This window comes from Argopecten irradians, chromosome 2 (genome assembly GCF_041381155.1).
Source record: "Argopecten irradians isolate NY chromosome 2, Ai_NY, whole genome shotgun sequence".
NCBI classification, from domain to species: domain Eukaryota; kingdom Metazoa; phylum Mollusca; class Bivalvia; order Pectinida; family Pectinidae; genus Argopecten; species Argopecten irradians.
Window position 1 is genome coordinate 20,439,088 of NC_091135.1, and position 24,675 is coordinate 20,463,762.

General features: G+C 38.1%; 1 protein-coding gene across 8 annotated transcripts in view; it reads right to left on the reverse strand.

Moving 5' to 3' along the window:
- The window catches only part of LOC138314775 (beta-1 adrenergic receptor-like), a 59,450-nt gene that overhangs the window by 34,024 nt on the left and 751 nt on the right, over positions 1 to 24,675 (reverse strand). For 3 of the 8 annotated variants that reach the window (XM_069255308.1, XM_069255299.1, XM_069255307.1), the window contains exon 1: positions 13,401 to 13,631. The exons of 1 other annotated variant lie outside the window; for it this stretch is intronic. The gene's annotated coding sequence lies outside the window, so the exon portion shown is untranslated. Of the gene's footprint in view, positions 1 to 495; positions 577 to 607; positions 718 to 817; positions 867 to 13,400; positions 13,632 to 14,952; positions 15,095 to 24,675 lie in introns of those variants that run through there. 4 more of the 8 variants (XM_069255306.1, XM_069255301.1, XM_069255303.1 and 1 more) reach the window with 4 other exon arrangements.

Here is a 24,675-nt window from a genome sequence, read left to right on the forward strand (position 1 = left end):
GACCAAGAAGAGAAAGGGCTACATTTAGTCGCCTTTTACAATAATGCAATAGAGACAGCAGGTACAATTCTAACCTGGACATATTGTTACATGAGGACGCGTGCCGTATAGATCAGTGATGTGATGTTTATCACTTGACAGTATTGTCATCTGTGATACGTTTATGTAGCAGACACAATTGTCAAATGTCGCTCTTCTGATACCCAACCGAACTCTACAGAGCACTTCTGTCACATACATTAGAATATCCGAGTGTTACTAAATAATAGATAGATATTCCTGTGTGACAATAAACTAGGTATATAGTATTACATGTCCTCGTGCGTGCTTCAAAGTTATCAACCTCAAATATCTCACAGTATGATCACGATGATGTATATACGGCAGCAGTGCGGACAGATGTACATAATGAAATAGTTTATAGATAAATGTGATATATAGTAGTCATGCATACATAATAAAATATCGACCTATGTTTACATAGTTATACATTACCTGAATCCCTATACAGAGCCTCATATTGTAACCAAATATTCCATTCTTGGCTCGAATACAATGGAATTGCAATACACAATATACCTTCTATTGGCCATTACGGTAAACTTACTCCCAGACAGACAGTCTTTAACTATTTAAACTTGTATATAGTTTTCCTCTCGACATCGTCTCTATAACAACTCCCTCTATTATGCACGTGCTTTAAAACGCCAGCAAAGTATAAACACCGGTCTACTTCTAACACTCCAGTGTCTCCGCTTCAAAGACATAGTAATAAGGAGCCTCTCTATACCATATATTTAACACAAGATGCCCTTACCAGACTCACAGTCTCATCCTGTGACCTAAAGCACAACATCGGCACGCCCGTGCAAAATGTACACTGCACAGGCAAGATCTTTTCAACTAATAAGCCATATATTTTTGAGGTGTTTATATTATAGGAAAACATACACTGCTCTATGACGTCACAGAGTTCGGGTTGTTAGTGATTTACGTTCAGTTATCAGCATTCAGGGTAATCGTAGAACATCGAAATATAGTAAATATTCATGTCCCGGGGAACAACTATCGACCTACTGACAAACTTGGCAAGCAATTCACATCTTCAGTCTAAACTAGCACGGGCTCTAGAGATTGAACACTCCCATGATCGCGACCCAGAGGTGAAGGGATGGGCGTTTTCATTGTGTTACGGTGTGTGAGTGCATGTACGTTTTGGGAGGCTGCGGTATATACGTGTTGTGTCTTCATGTAATAGTGGAACTATTTTCCCTTTATATAGTTCTATATCACTGAAGCATGCCGCCGAAGGCACCGCTCACATTATATTGACAACATGCGAACCAGTCACCCTGCTCCGAGCAGAAAGGGAAAGGTGTTCTCGGCACGGGGGCAGAATCCACATCATACCTCGCTGGGTTGGAAGGACTAGAGGTAAAATGACGGGCAGAATCCACATCCTTCCTCGCTGGGTTGGAAGGACTAGAGGTAAAATGACAGACATCTTTTCCATCCAGCTACGTGATTTATTTAACACAATGTAAAAGTAACTGTTGTCAATGACCATCTGCCTTTTCGAAGCACATCATTTTTTAACTCTTTGTACAATTATAAACATAATAAAACCAGTTAATTATGTACAACCAATGCCATAACTATGAACTGTATAATATTATATCTTTTGAAATCAGCTACAACTGTGATAGCGACATTTTTTTATTTCAATTTAACATAACTTTTGTGCTATCTTATCAATAGAGGATACCATTAGGCCCTGGTAGATGCATATTTATCACCCAGTATGTATGATACACAACACGCATTTATGAATCATATGTTACCCGGCGGCGCCCTGCTCCCGCTGAATCTTTTTATACTTAGATACTCTCTGTCCTCCGATAAAACATAGGTTTATAATAGTTTAAATAAGAAACATTGATATGTATTGAGTTATATCATCTGTTTGACGGATATCATTTGGATTGCTGTACAGATGAGTTCATGTACCTTAACGACACACAACCTGTAGCATCTAAATTTATCAGAGGAGTATCAGCATTGTAAATAGTTGTGTTTGTTCAATTGTTTAGGGTCGCCATGGTTAAGTGGTTGGTTATGGCATTCTATGGCCACATGTGCTATCTTGGTCGCGAAGTTAATGAATCTGGCCGGAGGTCGATGGTTTCTTCCCTCAGATTTCTCTGATTTTCCTCAAACCCAGACCTTACATATGCTTATGTGATGATGGATCTTGACGGCACTTGAAGTGAATATCGTATCGTACCAATAGAAACCACAGTTGTTTTAGCTAACGATAGGGTTAAAGTGTATATAAAGTTTACTCTGTACTGAAGGATCTGGACCTTCGCTTCCGTGATTCAATGATTTAACTGATGGTTAAAATTTAGTCGCATGTATTGTTTTCCGACGACAGGATACAACAACATCCGGTGTTTTCACTGCCTGTTAATCAACATCTGTTGAGCCATTTGACGTATCACTTTCAAATTAAATGTCAATTTTAATGTGACTTGTCAGAGAATGTTCCATTCAAAGGCAAGTATAGATGCTACACATTAAACAGTAGCCTTAACACATACAATTTCAGGCCAGAAACGGAAGTTATATAAAGATACCCACCGTGTAAAACCAAGGAAACCATGATATCAGACATATGAAACATGATTACATCATTCAACAATTAATATTGTCGTTGAACTAAAATAGGAAGATAGCTTAGTGTTATCATATCATGGCCATTGGCATTTCATTCTTGTATGGTTCTCACAAAGAAAACGATAGAATCAAACGCTGTGTATCAAAACATAAAAACAGTTTGGTTTAAATCTTTCTGATTCTTTCTAATATCCTTGCATGAGATCCATACTCAAGACACGTATTCTAAATAAACTGTCATTGACAAAGCAAAATGTTTCTAGGTGTCATATACATTGATGTTTGCCGATCCTATAGAAAAATCTATTCAATTGAGGAATCGCAAAATGTGTTGAATTATTGTTTACGACTTGTCAACAGGTTTTGAATCAATCAATATGTACACATATAGATATATCTGTATTCAATCAATCAGCCTGTATGACATAAGATGTTTGTTTCGAAGAAATTACAAACGAAAACAACCGTTGTTTGTTTATCAAGCTGTAACAGGTTTGGTGCTTCAAACTCTTAAACACACTTGATGTTCGAGTGGCAACGAAAAGTAGGTAATTTTCGCCAAATTGTTCAATATTTCAAACGCAACTGTTTCAGGTATCTTAATTATCTCATTTACAATAAAACGTAAGAAGAAACAGAATAACTGATACGTTTCATTGCTTTAGTTAAAAAGCCATCTCGCATTCATCAGTTGTTTCAGTGATACACCTATAAAAAATAAACATCCGATTATCATAAGGCATCATGTTAAACATATACGGAAGTAAATCATTGTGGTTATTAAGGTTTAGATCTCTGGAGATTTGTTTTATGTGATATGTATATTCCAATTCGTATCTAAAGATAGACTTCCGGTACAACTTCCGGTTGATTGCCATGTCAGGGACACATTGACATCGATATCAGTACTAATCAATCAATGTACAACAATGTTTTATCGTTTAAGTCTTGATTTCCTTTCGAAATGAATCAGTGTGAAACTTTTGTTTCTACTGAAATTCACCAATACCCATATAATTAATTTAATAAACAAATATATAATACAGAATAAAAAAAAACATTAAAATTATTTTCAATTGGAAATTTGCATGATTATTGAGGCCGAAATTGTTAAATAATTCAATTTTTTATTAAAACAATATCCAAGAATGAATTTTCTACACAACATTAAGATAAGAGAGGAAAAAGAAAATAAAGAGAGCAAAGAGAAAAGAAAGAGAGGAAAGAAATAAGAAAGAGAGGAAAGAGAAGGGAAAGAGAAAAGAAAGAGGACGTTTGTGATAAATGCAAGTACATGCCTATGTAGCCACGAAGAAATCGAAACATATGTTTAAGCATGTTAGAGATTTAATGCTATAACTAATGACTTGTATAAACTGGTTCCTGTTAAGTAAAACCAGACGCCTCCCTCCATCGGTATTGCGTGGAGGGTGTCAAGGTCGTTACCAGGGAAAATATTTCGGATCTCTCGCCAAGGGATGTTTGGGACAGCTGTCTTGTGTTCTGTTCTACAAATTACTCCTCACATCTCTAAAGTACAGTACCCTATATTAAAAGCGTACTTCTCTTTTTCTTTGGGATTAATGATGTCAGTACACCATAGGTCTGGTCGAGATCAACTTAACGTTTTACGTTGGTGCCTTTTAATTCTACAAACAGAAGTACCAACTCGAGAAACAAATCGGTATACTGGGAGATTGTCATCGCGAAGAACAAGGGTTCTGTTCAGTACAGGATTCACCAGTTACATGCCACCCTCTCTAATTGTAACATAAGTTATCATGCTCGGTCAGTTCCTGTGGAACTATTCCAAACTCATTCACGAGAATCTTCTTCAATTGTTAATATAACATAAACATTGGAATGAATAAAATTATGTATTTCATTTTGAAGAAGTCCAATGCGTTAATTTTATGTATGTCTTAAACAATCCAAAAGGAGGAAATATTCCGTTTAATCTCATTGTATAATATATATTTTCGACTTTAACGGAGTTATAGGGGAAGGTTTGATTTGATTAAGAGAAACTTAATTGTCTATGAGTAACTGGTATATGAAACAATGTAGATGAGGACTAACAATATACTATTGCTGTTTTACTCGTGCGTTTTACACGCTATTGAAGCGTTAAATAACTGCTAAACAATTATAATCCTATAACAATATTTTCGTGCACGTGTAATATACGATACGCCGAGATCATTAACGGAGGGGAGTACCGAGAATAGCGACCTAAGATTTGGGGTAACCTCAGAAGACAGGTAAGAACAGGTGGTTTTCGCGCCTGGTATACATAAATAGATTTTAGATAGAGGAACCATCACTCACTGAAATCGTTTATCATCATCTTAAATATCTCTTTAATCGACCATTTTTCACATCAGCGTACCGCTTAAGTTATCTTCGTCGGAGTTTTCTGTTTCGGTACGCGTGTCCGTGGACAAGAAGGTCCTTCTGACGAGTTTCTGAAACCTTTCAAAAACATTGTACACGATAAGAGTTTTGTATTTAGATATGGGGGTGTGCATAGAGCATCATACCTGTAAAGCTAAAAAGGCTTCCTCATGATCTTTTATTTCAATACGTATAAGCTTTACTATATCTCACCCCCTCTTATGTTATGTCAGGATGCCAGCTATGTAAGAGGGTCATTACTTACTGGCAATGAAAGATTCATCACAATTGATAAATGCCATATAATCTTTTTAAGTTGGCTATCGGTACTCGGTTTTCTGAAAAACATTGCTGTTTCTTCGGCTGCATGCTTCAATGATATAGCACTATAAAAGGAACAACAGCTCCACTATACAAGACACAACATGAACATACCGCAGTCTCACAAGACACGCACCTCGCACAACACCCACGCTACACACTGCATATTGAGGGGCCATCTTTTTCATGACCATAGCTGTTAATAGGACGTTAAAATAATCAAACAAAATTAATTAACGTCCTAACAGCCTTGGTCATTTAAGGACGGCCGCCCATGCATGCGGTGTGTAGTGTGTATGAAGTGTGTGGTTCGTGTTTTGGGAGACGGCGGTATATTTGTGTTGTGTCTTCTGGTGTAGTGGAACTCGTGTCATTTTTAGTGCTGTACGACTTAAGCATGTCGCCAAAGACACCAACCAACACATCCATCCGGTCACATTATACTGACAACGAGCGAACCAGTTGTCACTCTCTCCCTTAATGTTGAGCACTAAGCAAGAACAGAAACTTCCACTTTTATAGACTTTGGTGTGTCTCGACGCAGGGGACAGAACCCAGAGCCTACCTCACAGGGCGAATGATCAACTCAAGGCAAAAAGTGAGGTGGTGTCATCAAGGGAGACGTTACTGTAAAAAGAAAGGTAGTTAGAAAGAAGAGAAAAAAGAATATCCCAAATTTAGTCGCCTTTTACATTGCAATTGTGTAATTGTTCGGATAAAAAGACAATTCACCAGAAATATCCAACAATATTTACGAGCATTACCAGAAGCTGCCTTTAAAAGCTTCATTTACCCCAGTTCACTTTTAAAGTGTAAGTTGGACTATTTCATACAAACATTATTGATAGTTGAACTCTTCAGTACATTCAAGCTAGAAGTATATATTCGCAAATTCATAATTCGTTTCCATAGCAACGGAGACAGTATCATAGTTAGACATGTTAAAATACCGAAATATCCCCGAAGGACAAATTCACGTGTTTCGTAACAGAAAATGAAAAACCTCTTTAAAAGCATCACATCGTAATCTATTGTACACTCAACTATTTGAACATCCCAGTCCTCTTCAATAAATTGAAAAAGAAATATAAAAACGAACTCGTAAAGCTCGCACTCGAGTCCTTCACCATGTAGGAATGCATTTGCACCAATACAAACGTTTAAATCATGAGGAATGATGTAAAAGTCCTGTCTGTGTATTTTTTACTGTAAGTAAGAAGTTTAGTTCTCCGGTGGGAGAGGCCTAGAGTGTTTTATTCTGACTAGACTCAAATACAAAATTTTAAGTTTTATTGACTCTCAGTAACATCATCGCTTTGTCGAGCCATAGTCACAATATGCCGATATATTTGTAATAAAAGGTCCAATTCAACAAATAATGTTTCTCATCATAGTTAGTGAGCTATATATCATACATGCATTGGTGACATCATACATACATTGGTGACATCATACATGCATTGGTGACATCATACATGCATTGGTGACATCATACATGCATTGGTGACCGATAAATTTCAGACAATTGATATAATAAATTGTTTACAAGTTTGACGTTCGTTATTTTCTTGAAACACTTGTAATTTGATTTATAAATATCGTAATTCAATCAATTCGAACAGCTTTGAATTTGAAATGCATTGCAACATAGATAATGTGTGTTTAAACCGGCGATGTGTGTGCCGAAGGGACGAAAATCTCTGTTTCTAATTAGTTCCAATTGATTTCGCTCTTTACATTTCATTCTCCCCGTAACATGCTTTGATACAGATGACACCTGACTAGTACAGAACGTTTGTAGATTACTTTTGAAACCTATAGTTGTACATGCAGTTGCTAGGATTAATACTAGTATGTCTCGTGTATACGTTGAAATCCCTAAAACATAATTTCGCTCAAATTTGATAAGAGATCACTGAACGCCTTTATGAGGGTTTTGGTCTTAAGACGTGACGCCAGTGTCATATCCATTAGCACACGTACGTGCCACACCGCAACAGTTATTAACAGTCCATTAATACATATATTAAGCATTCCAGGATGAATTAAAAAGAGAATAACATAAAAAGAATGTTTACGGACGTCTATACGTTCAGTCATTTTCCAACTGAAATCAATTAGAATACAATTCGTAATTAAAAATGAAGTTGATGTCAAAATGATTCATAAAAACTCATTTGATGTCAAGTAGGAATTCATATAGAATCAAATTTCAATACAGATGTAAGAGTGGAAAGTCTAAATGTTAGCTTTTGACCTATTACGGCTTGAAGACCCGAGGTCCCGTTAGAAAAGCGTCGTACAACCACAAGGCAAACCTACCTATAGACATGAAGCTGTAGCTAGTAGTAGTAGAAGTGGTAGACCTAGAATGCCAGGCTTATCTCTAACTCGTATGTTTGTACTAAGTGGCCACAACTATGAGACAATGACGTCATCGTGGAATCGATATATGTTTTCCATACGAGAGGAAAACATGAATTCTGTCAAGATAATATCGCCCAGAATGTCTTTCGAGCCACCTCAGAACTGAGATAAAAAATAATGATGTCGTGTTTTGTTTACCGACTTTCTTCACATTTTGACGTACAGTTGACAAAATAAAGCAGTCACGTAAAGCATTTTTGATAGGTTTGAAATATGTGGCCAATTTCGCTTCCATCGTCACAAACTATAAAATTATCTTCAATGACATGGTCTGATTAAATGACGTCTCCCCTCCCCAACCTATCAGATGAAATTTTATACAAATGTATTCTATTATGATAAATTTCCTGAATAACAAGCATAAACTGAACATAGCTCTATAGTCATGTTTTCTGGTCCCACAGAAAAACAAATGGTCTTTGTCAATCCAATTCTTTTGAATCTCAAATCTCAACAAAATATTTTTCTCACCAAAGATGAAGATGGATCTTTAAACAATGACTGAGTATAAATTGATATGGCTGTATAAGGTTCGTTATTATATATAACTACATGTTTTCGTTGAAATGCATTACTCCTCTGTTGATGCAAGGAAACACAATATCTACAAATTCATTATAACAACTCTTGAAAAAAATATGAAAAAAAAACCTCCACATTATACAAATATATTTTATGTTTGAGAACTATTGAATATGTGCGAATCAATAACTTCGGAAAAGGCTCCGAATGAATCCAACAAAAACGGACTTTGTCATTCAACACTTTGTGAAAGACATGATACAGTACACTACCAAATGCCCATGTGGTTCCTTTTTATTTTCATCATGTAAAATAGTCTTTAAATCAATCTTTAAATCTAATTACAAAACAACAAAGGAAGGGGGATTCCACTCAGAAAGAATCCGCGCAGTTCCCAGAAATTCAACGATCCGATGCACATGTATTTGGTGGCCGAATCCTCAGAAAACAAAAGTATGCAACTATGGTCCAATCAGTTAAACGTGAGAAATGTGGCTAGATATTTGTGTTATTCAAGCGATTTACTTCAGTTCAAAATAAGAGTAGAATATAAGGTAAACAAGATGTCCAACAGCCGGTGTAAATCAACCCTTACCGTCTCTGGACATGTTATGTTCGGGTCACTGACCCTCTCGGGAGAATATCATCACCTCTGTAACAGTTCCGCGTGACGTCATGTTTCCGTCTGTAGGGGGTCAAACAGTGCATTGTGATAAGTCTCCATTAGGCGGGGGAGTTATATTATAAGGCAATATTTAAATTTCCCGTCGGTGATTGATTGTTGACAAGCCTCTACGTATTATCTGGTCCAGTGTCTACTCTACGTACCGATATTCTATTCGTACGTGTGTCAAGTGGGGGGGTGGGGTGGGGGGGGGGGGGGGGCCCCCCCCCCCACCTTGAAGATCTTAACCTCGGAGATGTTGGTGATAGGAGGTTAAACTATTGACGAGATATCATGGACATAAACAGGATTATCGTATCAGTTAATGATAGTGGGGGACACGGCTGGAAATAAAGGTATGGCCGTCTACACCGGTACACTTAGATACATGTATATCGGAAGGCTACATATATCCTAATGTGAAACGTCCCTTGAGTAAGATAGGTGGTGACTGTGAGAAGTTGGAGGCATGTCCTTGGAGAGCAAGACGGGGCAGACCTGAGGTGGTCGGCAGCTGCTTCTTAGTAAATAAAACTGCACATCAGCATTGAAATTATGTGGGAAAATATCTGCCAGATCACATTGTCTTTTAAATGAGGAATATCAATACATTCTGTAGGAGCCGTTGGTATGACTTGGATTGATCATGGTACGACAGTATAGCTTCCAAAATATACTTTTCAGTTTTCAAAGGGTTTTTTTAACATTTACAGCGTCGAACTAATGGACAGTCGATATGAACTAACCCTCTGAAATTGCATTTTAAAAATATCGCTGAAAAAAAGGAAAATTGGCATCTTTGAAATTTGGATACAATTATATGATCGTACCATTAAAGATGCTCCACCGCCGACAGAGCATTAATGATATTCACCATTTGAACAATAATTAGTGTTTAATCGTGTATACATAAGTCTAATTAACATATAAAATAATTTATTTTGCCTTTGGGTCATGCGCAATCAGTACTTCATTCCATATAGGATATAGTGCCACGGAATTTCTTCGGGATGCAATTAATTATGTTTTATATTTTTAACTTGAAGTAAAATTAGAAGCTCAAACTTTCCAATGGTGGTAATGGTGTTAAGTAAGTAACTTTTGTAACTGAATAAAACTACTTAATCGTCTGCTGCTGTTTATGATAATGAAAAAAAATCCATTTGTCAGCGCTGGAGCATCTTTAAGCTATGTAATAATTTGGTTACCTGATCCATTATCTGCCATGTCTCTACGTATAAAGGCATTGTAATGAAATTACAGACAAAACGCTAGTTCTATTTGTAAAGTCATTTTCTATCCATAATAACTCACTATCCCGCTCGGTATAGTAATCTATATTGTTGTATAGAATATGTTACAGCTGGGTACAAAAAGCCCTGTACTTATACAATAACACATGCAGTCGCGCGTTAAATCATAGTATAACAAAGAACATCGCGTGCTGCATCAATACATGTACATCTATACAGGTTCATATAGAGGTCACAGTGGCCTGGGTAGATGTGTTTCTCAGATCCAACAATTTCCAAGAATGTTCATTTCTTCGAATAATGATACATTTAATGAAATTGGGTACGTATTTTAACTCATACAATTAGGACATCATGTTGATATGCAATAACCGCGTATATATTGTAATTTGTATTAGGAGCTCCAAGTATCCTCTGACCCCGACACCCTATTTAGGCACTACATCTGTTACAAATGAAAGTTGTAGGATAGGGAGTTCCGACTTTCCTCTAGCCTTGACACCTTACATAGGCAATATGGCAGTTAAAGTGTAGGGGCTCCGAGTTTCATTTGATCCTAGAACCATAATTAGACAAAATGTATGACAGTTAAGGTTAAGGAATATTAGTGATTCCCCCGGCCTTGCACTTGACACAATTCTGACATTATATATCATGTACATATACAATATTGAGTCAGTATCAAACGAGAACCTAGAATTACACTGTCATCTTGTGGACGATATGGCCCCCCTTCTAGGCCACCTCGTTTTAAATTCTACCATCAATATAAAGTTTCTCGTCTGGGTAGTTGTTGACTTAAGCGATTAAAGATGACAGTTTTAATATATCACGAAGTCAATGGGGAAAGGGTTTAGTAATGACGCCGGTAATTTGGCGGTTTAACATAGTGCTATATTTTGCTTTGTCGTTCAAGAACTGTTTTGTGTATAGATCTATAATGTGTTGTGTATTTTAAACATTCTTAATTCAAGGTTTTACATCTTATCAATATCTTTTTTTTTCAACTGTAAAATACGTGTGTAAGCAATTACAACATTGTCCTATATCTTATACAACCACAAATATGTGATGTTCTGATACCACGAGAGAATGAGGTACCAGTTCGTTCTACCGAATAAAGTTCAGTAAAGGAGAAAATAAAACTCAGTTTTGTACTTATGTTTTCAGTGAATGATAGTGGTATTTGGCTAGGGGGGTAGAGACATCCGTCTAAGTTTCTTGGTGATTTGTTAGGCTTTAGTATGAAGGACAATTGAGGTCGGCTTGAGGTAGGGATTTACTGTGTCGAGGACACAGATTCCCTATAAACCGCATCATCATAGATCTGTCCTGTAGTGTTGTCACTATACCCGAATACATTTCCTTGTGGGTATATATACACGAAACTTCGCACAGTGTCGGCAGACATTCATGGTCGGGGTACGGGGCTGAGCTATTTGAAATATTTAAAGCTTGAAAGAATTTATGTACATCCTGTCCAACTACTTAAGTTGGTAGTTAATCGAGAACGAAAGTGTGCATAGCTGCACCGCTTACGTAATTTCACGATATCGAGTCGAGCATGTACACTTAGTATTTTTGACAAAATGAAATTTTATCAGCTCATCATGAGGTGTATAATTACAATATATTTATTTTTTTACTTCTATATACTGTATAAGAGTTTTTAAGTAAGAGCATTGTAATAGTGACTTTTTTCTATTTTAATCACTTTTATATCAAAGCGAAACTTTTACAGGTAACCATTAAATGGATTCTTCATGTTTATATGTGATACAATCTTCTCGCAATGATTGGCTGACTCTAATATAAATGAAGTCAAAATTATGTTGGCAAGTGTGTAATCCAGAGTAGGTGTATGTGGAAATGTCAAACTTGATGTATCGTGGATGTAATGAACATACAGAAAAATGTAATGAACATACAGAAATATGTATCAATAAATATCGCAGTACATCAGATTTCCTAACCGAAGTTCCGAACACCACGAAAGTATGAAGCGTTACTAATTCTATTAGCTGACCAGCACCCTGCAAGGGAAGGGTCTCATTGCATAAGCTAAACAAATAAGGGTCAATCCCTCTATCGACCGGGTCAATTGGACATTGAACACTGGACATAGGTTAGGTGTTGACTTTGAAATAACAAAGAAATGGCTCAATCTATCATAGCTTCCAATAATGACATGATTCTTGCAAAACATCTACTTATTATTGGACCGCTATAGGTTTATCCCATTCTCAAAATTATTTCAACAATGGTATATAGATAATTTACACACTAACAAAGTTTTATAATACTTTCGAATTTTAACTGGAGAAGTCTGCTTAATCCAGCTTCACCAGCATTAGTCTCAAAGTTGCTGGATCCACAGAGTTTGACGTTCTGTCAATAATATATAGTAAAAGTATATAAAAAATACCCCTACATACTATATAAAAACTTTTTTTTAAAACTGTATATAGAATATAGGGGTATTTATATATATATATTTATACTATTATAGTATAAATTATTGACAGAATGTCAAAATCCTGTGCTGGAGCTAATGATTCTAGGATAAATCCAGCTTCTGTGCGATTTTATTAAGGGGTCACGTCTCAATGCATGTACTTAAAACATTTTCTCAGTCTGTGTGAATGGCCCAGACAAAGAAGAACATTCCTGTGACACAATATATATTTTTTTTAAATATCATTGATCGCCATATATGTATGCATGTTACCCATTGTCGGGCAACTTTAACACGTCCTCATATGGGGCCATCTGTTTACATGTAGCGAATGTATAGATACATCGGACACTAATAACTTCTCGTTCACTGAAAGGCAAACACATCGGTGGATTGGCTTTATAATACAGCTAAGGTCTTATACCAACAGTGAGTAAAAAGGTGTTAATATCCCTGAGAGTGGGTCAAGACGTGGAAATGTCTAAATTACCGGTCTACCGGGTATATACACCCGGATACAATAGGAATTAGAAAAGAAAACATTTGACAATAGATAATGACATCGGGTACAATAGATAGATAGAGGGCCCTGTCGTTCATTACTAAGTAAATAGTTTATAAACGCCAGCAATAAATACGTCTAATTTACATATATAAATAGTATATGAGACTCTCCTGTTTTACCTACCGCGAATAGGACAGCAATGTTGATTTCACTTCAGGTTTAAAATCCTTTACGAATTACGCTTCACCATCATTAAATCCGAGTGTTACATAGCTTGTATACTGTTTCCACAACCACTACATTGCTCCTGTGTACATGTGCTCCCAATAACTTCCGTTTTAGATTGAAAACATTTAACCGTAAAACGACACTGCGTCTGTTCTTAGTCGTGATTACTCAGTACCACTGGGTCCACTGAGGGGGACACTATGACATGTAAAGTTCAAAAGTGAGCAGTGCGTACAGCCAGGGTCACTGAAGGGGATACCATGACGCGCAAAGTTAAAAAAAATGAGTAGCGCGTTCAACCAGGACATTGACTTGTAACGAAAGGAAGCGAGTAGCACGTCAACACAACCAGGGGTATCAAGGGAAGGGGCGTCAATAAATAGGGCGTATAGCAAGTACCATTGCGGGGGACAACAAGACCCAAGTTCGAAAAAAGTAGCGCACACGACCAAAAATGAGGGTTACTCAGGGGCACACTGAGACCTGTAAAGTAGGGAGAGTCACATACAGTGTACAGCCAAGACAACTGACGAAGATAAGTAAGTATTATGACATACAAGATTATAAGGCTAACAATGTACGCACGTCCGGGACTACTGAGAATGTAATGACATGGAAGTTATTTGAGTGCGCTTGGACTGCTATATTTACTATGTACAATAAACTCCATAACCATCACCAGCTTCTCCTACTTCAAGCACCAATATAAAATTATGCGTAAGTGGTAAATTTTATTCTAAGGAATGTACCAACAGGAGGAGATTAAGACCATCAAATGACACACTTTATGTGCATTTTTCTAGTTTTCATATCTTGTATTTTTCTAAATTAAAACACCGTTAACCGACACAATATTTTGAAACACACGTTTATGTTACAACTTTTATCAGAAGAATTTAATTTTTCAGGATTCAGTCGGTTATAGGACAGTTCTGACCGCATGTAAAAGTTATTTATTAATTATTCATATTGTAGCGTCTGTTTGTCACTACCGAACTGTGTTAGTTGTTACAATCAACTTATAAATGACACATAAAGATAGTACAAACAAACAATTTAAAACACTTTGTTTTTTTAATAATATAAAGAGACTATGAATGTGCATCCCCGGCAATGATCGTAACGTCATGCGATTTTGTATTTACACGTATTCATTCCATACGAATGATTGCATTTACACCCCAGTACAACATCAGCGTGGTAAGGATTCATGGAACTTTTCAGATTTTGAAATCTTTACATTTGTGTGCCAGTTTAATTAACCTTTTGTCAGACTCATCAAGTTTTCTTAAAAACCCTATCTGATATGTGCTACTATACACGTACCGGTACTTTACTGCACGGTAATCATATATAGACGCCGTGTTTCCTTTCATCAAGCTGTGTCGCTGTTGTGGATTGTTAATATGAACTACTTATATTTTGGTCTTTGCTCTATCTTTATCTTCAGTAAATTAGATTTTAATCAAACAATACAAAAAAAATGTGTTTGTTGCGCGTGACTTACCTTTATCAGTGTGATTTAGCGGTCACGTGACAATCGTACCGGAAGTTCAGCCATTATAACTAATGATGACAGCCATCGCACCTTTATAGGCTAATTGTCGTACACGAATACCTTGTTAGACACAGGTTCACTGTACCGTACTCTCCAGTGGGTCGCTGGACTAGTGAGGATGGAACAGTCACGGAAACTCTCTTATTGATTCCAGGAAATGTCTACATGCATGTTTATCCCTATCGAGAGCAGCCACTAGCTAAACATAGCCCATCATTAACAAAATCGATCATACATGTATTTACTGTTTACATTCAAGTATGCAAGTGAATAAACTACAAGGTGTGTAGTTTTTAGTATACATCTTAGATTTTATAAGACATGGTTATCATGACAAAGGATATTAGGTCACTCATGATCTTGTTATTTGGCAGACTATTGCTATTTTAATAGTGCTATATCACTGAAGCATGCCGTTGAAGACACCAAGCAACTCCAACCGATCACATTATACCAACAACGAGCGAATCAGTCGTCGCCCAACTCCGTTTATGCTAGCGTTAAGGTAAAGCAGAAGCAAAAACTACCACTTTTATATTTTCTTTGTTTGTTTGTTTGATTAATTAACGTCCTGTTAACAGCCAGGGCCATGTAACGACGGCCGCCCATGTATGCGCTGTGTTGTGAAGTGCCGGGGTGTGTGTTTTGGAGACTGCAGTATATATGTGTTGTGTCTTCTTGTATAGTGGAACCGTTGTCCTTTTAATAGTGCTATATCACCGAAATTTGCCGGCGAAGACACCGAGCAACACACCTCACCCGGTCACATTATACTGTCAACGGAGGAACCAGTCGTTCCACTCCCTTTATGCTGAGTGCTAAGCACGAGCAGAGACTATGGTGGTGTGTCTCAGACATGTGACAGAACCCAGAGCCTACCTCAGAGGGACAAGCACTGAAAGACAAAAGTGTGGTGGTGACAAGGGAGACGTTAGAAAGAAGAAAAGTTAGGAAGAACGAAAAGATAATATCCTCAATTTAGTCAACATTTACGAATATACAATAATGACAGCAACTACAATTTTTATTCCCTACCTGCATTTGTTTGTTTCATTGATTAATGTCCTATTAACAGCCAAGGACGGCCTCCCATGTATGCGGAGTGTAGCGTGTATGAAGTGCGAGGTCCGTGTTTTGGGAGACTGCAGTATGTTCGTGTTGTGTCTTCTTGTATAGTGGAGCTGTTGCTCTTTTTATAGTGCTATATTACTGAAGCATGCCGTCGAAGACAGCAAGCAACACTCCCCACCCGGTCACACATTATACTCACAACGGGCGAACCAGTCGTCATAATCCACCTGGCAGGGGCGTAGGAAGCGGGGGGGGGGGGGGGGGGGGGGGGGGCAGGGGGGGCAACTGCCCCCTCGTTCCCCAGGACGGGGGGGGCAAACATGTCTTTTTTGCCCCCCCCCCCATTTTCGCCGACTGAAATTTTCTAAAAATGTTTATTTGAAAGAAAAAAGGGTCCTCCTACACATTTTTCGTACTTCATTCTAGAAAATTTTCCGCTGCGCGGCGCATTTCCTAAAACGTTCAAGCACATAATGTCAAACCTTAAATAGTGAAAATTCAATACACACAAACTAGACTAAAAATGTCCATCAAGGGATTCTATGTGCTATTTAAAAAAATGTCTCTTAAAAGATCAATTTGTTTATATGTCTTAGCGAGACAATTAATTCATTTTTTTATGTTACACAACAATGTGCCGATGGTGTGAAGCCGGTATATTCAGATCGAGTAGGGTTGCATAATGTTATGACGACACAATTATCATTTCTAAATGCAGGTAGCTTTAAATCGAAAAATTACCATGTTAAGAACGCTTTATAATCATTAAACTTTATCGTAAAACTCATCTCAGCCATTCTAAATCGTAATTTTTTCCCCGGGGGAGACCCCCGGACCCCACGAACACCAAAATCTCGCGCCTTTGGGCGCTCGCAAATTCATCAAAATGCATCGTAAAAATCATCTAAGCCATTCTAAATCGTAATTTTTTTTCCCGGGGGAGACCCCCGGACCCCCTTAACACCAAATTCTCACGCCTTTGGGCGCTCGCAAATTCATCGAAATGCATCGTAAAACTCATCTCAGCCATTCTAAATCGTAATTTTTTTCCCGGGGGAGACCCCCGGACCCCCCTAACACCAAATTCTCACGCCTTTGGGCGCTCGCAAATTCATCAAAATGCATCGTAAAACTCATCTCAGCCATTCTATATCGTAATTTTTTCCCGGGGGAGACCCCCGGACCCCCCTAACACCAAATTCTGATGTGTACAAGGATTAGATTAAGTGATATATGAAAAATGAACATAAAGCATATATTATATGGTTGGGTTGGGAGTTTAATTAATCTCCTCCTGTAGGTGTGGCGGGGGGGGGGGGGGGGGTTTACAAAATATTGAGGACCTTTGCCCCCCCCCCATGACGTTTCATCTTCCTACGCCACTGCCTGGTATGCTGGGTGCTAAGAAGGAACAGAAATTATCACTTTTATAGATTACCTGCAGGGAAGTTTTGTTTTATTTAATATATATATGCGTCCTATTATCGGCCAGGGTCATTTAAGGACGGTCTCTTTTGTTTCAGCAAAACAGAAGACATGAGACAAATAACGGTAGGCAAGGCGTTAGGCGAAAAAGGCGACTAAATTCGGGATATTTTTTTTTCTTTTAATTTCAATTAAAGATCCTCATTATCTTTCCGTTTAATACCATTTTTCAACTAATTATCAGATATCAATAAGATTATTACAAATATATTATAAATGATGATAAAACAAAAATAATAAGTATACGCCTCCGGCACGGGTACTATGCCATCCCTCGACAACTCTATGAGACCATAGTGCCCTCAAAAGAAGAAAATTATATTTAGATAGGATATGGTATAGTCGGCCCAAAACGACCATTTATATTATTTACAAAACTTGTAAAACATTACTAAGTTTGATACTGCAGCCATGCGCGCTATAAACCCATTAATATTACAATAAACTATTTGTTATTTTCTGAAGACTTTCTGGAGGATATTTCATTATCCAGGCGTTACGCCACGTAAACATGGTTAATGAATCTATAACGGCTTGAAGGCAATTTCACATCTTTTTCTATGAGATAACAAACATGGTCATTATTTTAACGTCTCTTGGTGTCAAAGTTTCTGTGTTCTCCATTCTTTTGTTTAGAAATCTTTTGTTAAAGTGGTTTCAATATGATAGTGTTTATATCAAGTGTGTTGAAGTTTTAACACATACCGCTATGGTCGTTAGCGTCATTTCAGATAATTCAAACTACATATTAATAAACAACACACGTCCAAAGCAATTAGATATGTTTTATCTTTTGTAGTGAGTAGTAGCAGAACAAACTATGACATAAACATAAGAATACAAAAAGTGTACAGTTCTTGTTAATTACTATCACAGAGCCAAATCTATCTCTAACGCTTTCAACCAATCTGGTAAATCAGCCCGAAAGACCTAGAATTTAACGTGAAACACATTCGAATTACAAACCTATATATACCCGTGTTTAACTTCTCTCAATCGCATTAACTCTTCACTGCATACTTCTCTTGGCTTTCATACAAACCAACAATGTTCAAACCTGCTTCATGTAGATGTAAATTGTAGATATAAATGTAAGTAAAAGTTTACATGTTCTGTTATAATTGCCCCTTACGTCATACCAAATTAAATGGGAGCAACATCATGTACCATCTGCTTAGTGAATTACGGAAACCCATTCTGTGGCAGAGATGAGATTGCTTCTTATTTCCCACAAAGGCAAAGTTGTTCCGCCATGGTAAGTTCGGTAGTAGGAAACGCAAAGACGGTGAAAAATGAAGAAAAGATATCAAATATTTGTGTTGCAGAGTACTAAAAATCTTTGGTCTCTTTAATATGCCCTGTTATCTGAAGCCACAAAAGATAATTTTTACAATCAGTATGGAGTGTGATGTAGTGGGCTCTTATTCTAGGACTTTCCAAGGCTTACCTGCTGCCCCCATTGCATGATCGTTAAAGGCCAATAAATTTATGATCTTATCTTTTCTCTTCTTTCAAACTTACTTTCTTCTTCCTAACGTCTCCCTTGACATCGCCTTATTTTTGACCTTTAATTGAGCGCTCGCCCCTGTAAGAAAGGCTCTGGGTTCTGTCCCCTGGCTGGGACACACCAAAGTCTATGAAAGTAGTTTCTGATCCTGCTTAGCGCTCATCATTAAGGGAGTTGTCAGTAAAATATGACCGGGTGGGGTGTGTTGCTGGTGTCATAAGCATGCTTCAGTGGTAAAGTACTATTAAAAGGGCAAGAGATCCACAATACAATAAGAAACAACAGTCCCCCAAAACACATACCTGCACTTCATACACGCAACACACCGCATTCATGCCCTGCAGGTAGGGCGTTAGAATTGTACCTGCTGCCCCTATTGCATGATCGTAAAAGGCGACTAAATTTAGGATCTTATATTTTCTCTTCTTTCTAACCGACTTTATCTTTCCTAATGCCTCCCTTGGCACCACCTCACTTTTTTGGCCTTGAGTTGAGCGTTAGCCCATGTGAGGAAGGCTCTGGGTTCTGTCCCCTGGCCGAGACACACCAAAGTCTATAAAAGTGGTAGTTTCTGCTCCTGCTTGGCGCTCAGCATACAAGGAGTGGGACGACTGGTTCGCCCGTTGTCAGTATAATGTGACCGGATGGGGTGTGTTGCTTGGTGTCTTCGGCGGCATGCTTCAGTGATATAGCACTATAAAAAGGGCAAAAGTTCCACTATACAAGAAGACACAACACGAACGTACCGCAGTCTCCCAAAACACGCACCTTGCACAACATGCACGCAATACACGCATACATGGGAGGCCGTCCTTACATGACCATGGCTGTTAATAGGACGTTAATTAATCAAACAAACAAACAAACAAAGCATTCATGGGAGGCCGTACTTACATAACCATGGCTGTTAATAGGAAATTAATCTAATCAATCAAACAAACAAATTTACAATGTCTCATGAACAGTTCTACAAAGGATCGAGAGAATCGTCCCGACTATACAGGGTATACCAGCCAATCTTGACAACACACAGGGAGATACAGTAGGCATGGATCGAGAGAATCGTCCCGACTGTACAGGGAATATCAGCCAATCTTGACAACACACAGGGAGATACAGTAGGCGTGGATCGATAGAATTGTCCCAACTATACAGGGAATACCAGCCAATCTTGACAATACACAGGGAGATACAGTAGGCATGGATCGAGAGAATCGTCCCGACTATACAGGGAATATCAGCCAATCTTGACAACACACAGGGAGATACAGTAGGCATGGATCGAGAGAATCGTCCCGACTAAACAGGGAATACCAGCCAATCTTGACAACACACAGGGAGATACAGTAGGCATGGATCGAGAGAATCGTCCCGACTATACAGGGAATACCAGCCAATCTTGACAACACACAGGGAGATACAGTAGGCATGGATCGAGAGAATCGTCCCGACTATACAGGGAATACCAGCCAATCTTGACAACACACAGGGAGATACAGTAGGCATGGATCGAGAGAATCGTCCCGACTAAACAGGAAATACCAGCCAATCTTGACAACACACAGGGAGATACAGTAGGCATGGATCGAGAGAATCGTCCCGACTATACAGGGAATACCAGCCAATCTTGACAACACACAGGGAGATACAGTAGGCATGGATCGAGAGAATCGTCCCGACTAAACAGGGAATACCAGCCAATCTTGACAACACACAGGGAGATACAGTAGGCATGGATCGAGAGAATCGTCCCGACTATACAGGGAATACCAGCCAATCTTGACAACACACAGGGAGATACAGTAGGCATGGATCGAGAGAATCGTCCCACTAAACAGGGAATACCAGCCAATCTTGACAACACACAGGGAGATACAGTAGGCATGGATCGAGAGAATCGTCCCGACTAACAGGAATACAGCCAATCTTGACAACACACAGGGAGATACAGTAGGCATGGATCGAGAGAATCGTCCCGACTACAGGGAATACCAGCCAATCAGGAGATTGCAGGACGAGAACACACAGGAACAGGAGGAGATACAGTAGGCATGGATCGAGAGAATCGTCCCGACTAAACAGGGAATACCAGCCAATCTTGACAACACACAGGGAGATACAGTAGGCATGGATCGAGAGAATCGTCCGACTACAGGAACAGCCAATCTTGAACAGGGAGATACAGTAGGCATGGATCGAGAGAATCGCCCCGACTAAACAGGAAATACCAGCCAATCTTGACAACACACAGGGAGATACAGTAGGCATGGATCGAGGGAATCGTCCCGACTGTACAGGGAATACCAGCCAATCTTGACAACACACAGGGAGATACAGTAGGCATGTTGTTTACTCCTTCATGTCCATGTCTAATTTTTACAATGAGTTTTGAAGCTTGTGTGCCTTGTTTCTGATTGCAAAAAAAATATTTTAAAACGAGAAAAAGATAACTGAATTATTGCAGTACATTATGTTTCATTATGCAATTTCAATTCAGATATGATACCACATTATCACCATTCATGGACCATAAACAGCAATAAAGTTTATCTCAGGCCTTTGGCTATCATAGTAGTCGTGTGTCCACTCCATTTAGAATTACTTTAATAAACAAAATGTGCTATAAATTTCACTCTCGTGTTGTGAAGTTTTCCCCAGCGTCCTATCGACAGTGTACGTACGGCATTGTTTTATCCTCGTCAACCTTCTGGTGGATTTTATTATTCTTATGTTGTTTCTTTTCTTGTGTTGTTTGTACCCCGGAGTACCACTGTCACATTTGTTGCGGTATCATAAGCTATTCCTCACACAAATCCGCCTATAATTTGATTGGTTCTGTCAGAAATATTTTTCAGCTATCTTTTATAAGATATTAAATCGCTTTCAATGAGAGTTCATCAGAACTCGAACTGTTCTATGACGAATGTACGAGAAACCCGGTTCTAGGAAGGTGGGATGGTGAACTCTTAGAACGATACCATTACAACATTTACCGATTCACCTGTTTATTGCCGATTTCGTGAGGCTGTCAAGGAATGAACCGGAAGTTGGCAGGGTTAGATATACTGTATTTATATCTTTGTTTTGAGATTTTACAGTCGTTTTTATTCTGTAAACTTTTCTGAACTTATCTCTAATTCAAGATAAGGTCAATATTTATGTTTCAAAGGTCGAACACAGAGCTTTAGATTGGAATGTACTGACTAAAGATAGTACATTGCAATTGCGCTTCACTAAAAGTTCACAATCCTATAAATTAACAGACATTAAGTCAACTTGTTACGCACCAGGAACCACTGAAATTGAATTAGCTCAAAAAACTGAAAAATCCTGGAATCTCTTGAAATAGCTCAACAAGAAATGTGCTTTATGACATGCAACACATTTGCTTTTGTTTGTGTATGTCTTGTTTTTGTTAGGTTTTTTTAAAATTCATTTCGTCTTCTTGTAAATGATGTATTATTTTAAGTATTTATCGTAAGAAGGCTACATAAAATATCAAAACAGTAATTGCTTGTCTGATACATCACAGGTTTACGACGTTCAAAAAAATATATACTAATTTTTTTTTTCACGCGTCGTAAACCTGTGGATACAACACGTTATATAGGGATTGAACAATATTTTGATTGCGTTAAAGGTCGCAGAATGCAATTAGATACAGACATATCTAATGTAGCGCGTAAGCATTGTAATATTTTTTTTGTAAAGCCAAGGCTGTAGTTCCGACTAGCGATTCATTTTGTTGGTTATTACCGTAATAATATTTGAACAGATATTCCTTTTTGATGCGGTCCTGTAGAGAAACACACTGATCTAATTAGTACTGACCAATTTCACATTTATCATTACATATGAGATGTTCAGATTCACATACCATTACACAACAACGAGGAACTTGCACCAATAAAGCATACTTTTATTACGAACAGACCTGGCTAGCTATCGCATAACACTGACACTAAATTAAGAATATTTCCTCTTTCCTCTTCTTCGTAACTAACTTTCTTCTCCCTAACGTCTCCCTTGACACCGCCTCACTTTTGGCCTTCAGTTGAACGCTCGCCCCTGTGAGGAAGGCTCTGGGTTCTGTCCCCTGGCCGAGACACACCATAGTCGATAAAGTGATAGTCTCTGATCCTGTTTGGGACGACTGGTTCGCCCGTTCAGTATAATGTGATCGGATTGGGTGTGTTGCTTGATGTATTCGGAGGCATGTTTCATTGATAAATCACTACAAAAGGGCAAACGTTCCACTATACACGAATATACTACAGCTTCCCCAAAACACGCATCACGCTCTTAACACACGCAACACTGCGCGTAGATTAGAGGCAGTCCTTACATGACTCTGTCTGTTAATATGACGTTTATTTATTCAAACAAACGAAACAAACCATTTTTATGTCAAACACATATTTATTTGGTTCTAATACCAGCTCTTTATTTTTATTTAGAAATCCGTCAACTTACGTCGAAAAATCTTTGTTTAAGCTTACATTAAATTGTAAAATTTCCTGTCCGTTTTTTTTTCTGTACTGATACATAAACAGCATAATAGTCTATTGTTCGCCTAAGAATAAGCCTTGAGACCACTATAATACATAAAACGTCCTTTAGTTTAATATGAAATCAAAGAAAATTGTGTAATGTAAAATGTGAATTAATTAAGTTTGTATAGATTTGGCTTACCATATGACAAAACATCTTATCGAAGCGTGAACTATAAGTTGTCCGGTCTGACGCTGAGTTTGTATTCATACAATGTACGTCATTTCGCTAATTTGAACGTAACTCCTTTCCCATTGACTATAAAGGGACATATGTAAATAAATGTTCATGTAGCAATTTCGTGCAGTAGATTCTCAGATAAAACGATAAACAAACCAATCATGCTACAATCACTATGACTTCGTTAAAATGATAAACATAGGGAACGTAAAAAGGGCACTTTCCAAAGATATCATTAAACGGGAAATAACTGAATTCTTTTGACCAAAGTATTTGAAATAATTTTGAATTCGTTTGTTTTGTGAGTGGCATACTTTGGTACTGTCGATGACATAACGAGATCGAAGGTCATCGTGACTTAATCCTGTCCACTGACTGTCAATTACGTTACGTAGATTTCTGCGCGTGATTGAAGTGTCCATAATTGTATTGTCAAAACTAAATAACAGTTATTTTGTATCGGAGACACTCTCGAGCGGCTAGTTCAAGCTGGGCACTTGACCAATATCATCGATAACCCTTACGTCTACGACATCTGTCAACTTGACCACTGCTGTCCATCATCATTGGACACTGTTACGGCTCAAACTGTCCGCTTTAATAAAATTCATACGTATGGCTTAGCAAACGGATACCCAATTCGCTACATAAACGTTAAACGGTAATATTCCTATTTCTCTCCAAAAGCGATATTCACGTACGGTTAGAGAATAAGATCTACGCGTGCTCATAAATACCAATGTCCATCCTAACTAAAGGGTCAGTCCGGTGGTCACTTCACCAGATGACCACTTTCGTTGCTACTGGCTGACAATAAGCGCGTGAGGTCTTTACAATCTTGCCACGTTCCAAAATCAAAGCACGTGCTAAATCAATAT